Raw genomic sequence first — 5,636 nt, forward strand, 5'->3', positions numbered from 1 at the left:
AAGTGATTTAGCTTCAAATGCAGAGGAAACAAACGAGTTAGCATCAAATCCATGCAAAACACATGATTTAGCGTCAAACCAATTGCGATGCAGAAGGTTTAGCTTCAAATCCAACCGAAACACATGATTTAGCTTCAAATCAATGCGATGTATAAGGTTTAGCTTCAAATCCATGCGAAACAAATGATTTAGCTTCAATCAATTGGGACATAAGTGATATAGCTTCAAATGCAGACGAATGAAACGAGTTAGCTTCAAAATCCATGCGATACATATCATTTAGCATCAAATCGACACGGAGTAGACGGCTTAGCTTCAAATCCATGCGAGACAAATGATTTAGGTTCAGATACTTGCGATATAAGTGATATAGCTTCAAATGCAGACGAAACAAACGAGTTAGCTTCAAATCCATGCGAAATAAATGATTCAGCTTCAAACGGTTGGGGTATAAGTGATATAGCTTCAAATGCAGACGAACCGGACGAGTTCGCTTCAAATCCACGCGACACAAATGATTTAGCTTCAGATAGCTGCAATATAAGTGTTGTGGATTCATATGCAGACGAAACAAACGAGTTAGCTTCATATCCAAGCGAATGAGATGATTTAGCTTCGAATCAATACGATTTAGAAGGTTTAGCTTCAAAACCATGCCAAACGAATGGTTGAGCTTCAAACACTTGGGATATCGGTGATATAGCTTAAACTGCATGCGAAACAAACGATTTAGCTTCAAATCCATGCTAAACATATGGTTTTGCTTCAAATCAATGCGAAGTAGAAGGCTTAGCTGCAAATTCATGCGAATCGAGTGGTTTAGCTTCAAATACTTGTGATATACATGATATAGCTTCAACTGCATGCGAAACAAACGTGTTAGCTGCAAATCCAAGCCAAAAACATGATTTAGCTTCAAATCAATGCCTGTGCAGAAGGTATTGCTTCAAATCCATGCGAAACAAATGATTTAGCTTCAAACAATTGAGATATAAGTGATATAGCTTCAAATGCAGCCGAAGCAAACGAGTTAGCTTCAAATCCAAGCAAATCACATGATGTAGCTTCAAATAAATGCGATGTAGAAGATTTAGATACAAATTCATGCGAAACAAATGATTTAGCTTCAAACAATTGGAATATAAGTGATATAGCTTCAAATGCTGACGAATCAAACGAGTTAGCTTCAAAATCCATGCGATACATATCATTTAACTTCAAATCGATACGAAGTAGAAGGGTTAGCTTCAAATCGATGGGAAAAAAAATGATTTAGATTCAGATACTTGCGATATAAGTGATATAGCTTCAAATGGAATCGAAACTAACGAGTAAGCTTCAAATCCATGCGAAACACATGATTTATCAGCAAATCAATGCGATGTAGTAGGTTTAGCTTCAAATCCATGCGAAAGCAATGATTTAGCATCAGATATTTGCGATATGAGTGATATAGCTGCAAATGCAGACGAAACAAACGAGTTAGCTTCATATCCAAGCGAATGAGATGATTTAGCTTCGAATCAATACGATTTAGAAGGTTTAGCTTCAAAACCATGCCAAACGAATGGTTGAGCTTCAAACACTTGGGATATCGGTGATATAGCTTAAACTGCATGCGAAACAAACGATTTAGCTTCAAATCCATGCTAAACATATGGTTTTGCTTCAAATCAATGCGAAGTAGAAGGCTTAGCTGCAAATTCATGCGAATCGAGTGGTTTAGCTTCAAATACTTGTGATATACATGATATAGCTTCAACTGCATGCGAAACAAACGTGTTAGCTGCAAATCCAAGCCAAAAACATGATTTAGCTTCAAATCAATGCCTGTGCAGAAGGTATTGCTTCAAATCCATGCGAAACAAATGATTTAGCTTCAAACAATTGAGATATAAGTGATATAGCTTCAAATGCAGCCGAAGCAAACGAGTTAGCTTCAAATCCAAGCAAATCACATGATGTAGCTTCAAATAAATGCGATGTAGAAGATTTAGATACAAATTCATGCGAAACAAATGATTTAGCTTCAAACAATTGGAATATAAGTGATATAGCTTCAAATGCTGACGAATCAAACGAGTTAGCTTCAAAATCCATGCGATACATATCATTTAACTTCAAATCGATACGAAGTAGAAGGGTTAGCTTCAAATCGATGGGAAAAAAAATGATTTAGATTCAGATACTTGCGATATAAGTGATATAGCTTCAAATGCCGTCAAAACTAACGAGTTAGCATCAAATCCATGCAAAACACATGATTTAGCTTCAAATCAATGCCTGTGCAGGAGTTTTGTCTTCAAATCCAAGCGAAACACATGATTTAGCTTCAAATCAATGCGATGTAGAACGTTTAGCTTAAAATCCATGCGAAACAAATGATTTAGCTTCAAACACTTGCGATATAAGTGATATAGCTTCAAATGCAGTCGAAACTAACGAGTTAGCTTCAAATCCATGCGAAACACATGATTTAGCTTCAAATCGATTCGAAGTAGAAGGATTAACTTCAAATCCATGGGAAACAAATGGTTTAGCTACAAATACTTGTGATATACGTTATTTATGTTCAACTGCATGCGCAACAAACGAGTTAGCTTCAAATCCATGCGAAACACATGATTTAGGTTCAAATCAATGCGAGGTAGAAGGCTTATCTTGAAATCCATGAGAAACAAATGATTTAGGTTCAGATACTTGCAATATAAGTGATCTAGCTTCAAATGCAGACGAAACAAACGTGTTAGCTTCAAATCCATGCGAAACACATGATTTAGCTGCAAATCCATGCGATGTAGAAGATTTAGCTTCAAATCCATGCAGAACAACTGAATTAGCTTCAGATACTTGCGATATAAGTGATATAGCTTCAAATGCAGGGGAAACAAACGAGTTAGCATCAAATCCATGCAAAACACATGATGTAGCTTCAAATCAATGCGATGCAGAAGGTTTAGCTTCAAATCCATGCGAAATAAATGGTTTAGTTTCAAACGCTTGGGATGTAAGTGATATAGCTTCAAATGCAGGGGCAACAAACGAGTTAGCTTCAAATCCATACAAAACACATGATTTAGCTGCAAATCCATGCGATGTAGAAGATTTAGCTTCAAATCCATGCGAAACACATGATTTAGCAGCAAATCGATGCGAAGTAGATGGCTTAGTTTCAAAGCATTGCGATGTAGAAGGTATAGCTTTAAATCAATGCAATGTAGAAGGTTTTGCTTCAAATCAATACGATGTAGAAGGTTTAGCTTCAAATCCATGCGACATAAGTGATTTAGCATCATATACATGCGATATAAGTGATACAGCTTCAAATGCAGGAGAAACAAATCAGTTAGCTCCAAATACATGCGAAACACTTGATTTAGCTGCAAATCAATGCGATGTAGAAGGTGTAGCTTCAAATCCATGCGAAACAAATGATTCAGCATCAGATAGTTGCGATATAAGTGACATAGCTTCAAATGCAGACGAATCAAACGAATTAGCATCAAAATCCAAGCGATACACATGACTTAGGTTTAAATCAATGTGAAGTAGAAGGTTTAGCTTCAAATCCATGCAACACAAAGATACAGCTTCAGATACTTGCCATATAAGTGATGTAGCTTCCAATGCTGACGAAACAAACCAGTTAGCTCCAAATACAAGCGAATGACATCATTTAGATTCAAATCAATATGATGTAGAAGGTTTTGCTTCAAATCCATGCGAAACAAATGATTTAGCTTCAGATACTTGCGATATTAGTGATATAGCTTCATGTGCAGGGGCAACAAACGAGTTAGCTTCAAATTCATGCAAAACACATGATTTAGCTTCAAATCAATGCGATGTAGAAGGTTTAGCTTCAAATCCATGCGAAATAAATGGTTTAGTTTCAAACGCTTGGGGTGTAAGTGATATAGCTTAAAATGCAGGGGCAACAAACGAGTTAGCTTCAAATCCATACAAAACACATGATTAAGCTTCAAATCAATGCTATGTCGAAGGTTTAGCTTCAAATCCATGCGAAACAAATGATTTAGCTTCAGATACTAGCGATATAAGTGATATAGCTTCATATGCAGACGAAACAAACGAGTTAGCTTCATATCCAAGCGAAACACATGATTTAGCTTAAATAAGTGCGATGTAGAATGTTTAGCTTCAAATCCATGCGAAATAAATGGTTTAGCTACAAATACTTGTGATATACGTTATTTAGATTCAACTGCATGCGCAACAAACGAATTAGCTTCAAATCCATGTGAAATCCATGATTTAGTAGCAAATCAATGGGATGTAGAAGGTTTAGTTTCAAATCCATGAGAAACCAATGATTTAGCTTCAAATACTTGCGATATAAGTGACATAGCATCAAATGCAGGCGAAACAAACGAGTTAGCTTCAAATCCATGCAAAACACATGATTAAGCTACAAATCGATGCAAAGTAGATGGCTTAGTTTCAAAGCATTGCGATGTAGAAGGTATAGCTTTAAATCAATGCAATGTAGAAGGTTTTGCTTCAAATCAATACGATGTAGAAGGTTTAGCTTCAAATCCATGCGACATAAATGATTTAGCATCATATACATGCGATATAAGTGATATAGCTTCAAATGCCGGAGAAACAAACGGGTTAGCTTCGTATCCAAGCGAAACACGTGATTTAGCTTCAAATCAATGCGATGTATAAGGTTTAGCTTCAAATCCATGCGAAAAACATGATTTAGCAGCAAATCAATACGATGTAGAAGTTTTAGCTTCAAATCCATGCGAAACAAATGATTTAGCTTCAGATACTAGCGATATAGGTGATATAGCTTCAAATGCAGGGGCAACAAACGAGTTAGCTTCAAATCCATACAAAACACATGATTTAGCTGCAAATCCATGCGATGTAGAAGATTTAGCTTCAAATCCTTGCGAAACATATGATTTAGCTTCAGATACTAGCGATATAAGTGATATAGCTTCATATGCAGACGAAACAAACGAGTTAGCTTCATATCCAAGCGAAACATATGATTTAGCTTTAATCAGTGCGATGTAGAATGTTTAGCTTCAAATCCATGCGAAACACATGATTTAACATCAGATAGTTGCGATATAAGTGATATAGCTTCAACTACATGCGAAACAAACGAGTTAGCTTCAAATCCATTCAAAACACATGAATAAGCTTCAAATCAATTCGAAGTAGATGGATTAACTTCAAATCCATGGGAAACAAATGGTTTAGCTACAAATACTTGTGATATACGTTATTTATATTCAACTGCATGCGCAACAAACGAGTTAGCTTCAAATCCATGCGAAACACATGATTTAGGATCAAATCAATGCGAGGTAGAAGGCTTATCTTGAAATCCATGAGAAACAAATGATTTAGGTTCAGATACTTGCAATATAAGTGATCTAGCTTCAAATGCAGACGAAACAAACGAGTTAGCTTCAAATCCATGCGAAACACATGATTTAGCTGCAAATCCATGCGATGTAGAAGATTTAGCTTCAAATCCATGCAGAACAACTGAATTAGCTTCAGATACAGACGATATAAGTGATATAGCTTCAAATGCAGGGGAAACAAACGAGTTAGCATCAAATCCATGCAAAACACATGATTTAGCTTCAAAT

This window comes from Megalopta genalis, unplaced genomic scaffold (genome assembly GCF_051020955.1).
Source record: "Megalopta genalis isolate 19385.01 unplaced genomic scaffold, iyMegGena1_principal scaffold0618, whole genome shotgun sequence".
In the NCBI taxonomy this organism is placed as follows: Eukaryota; Metazoa; Arthropoda; class Insecta; order Hymenoptera; family Halictidae; genus Megalopta; species Megalopta genalis.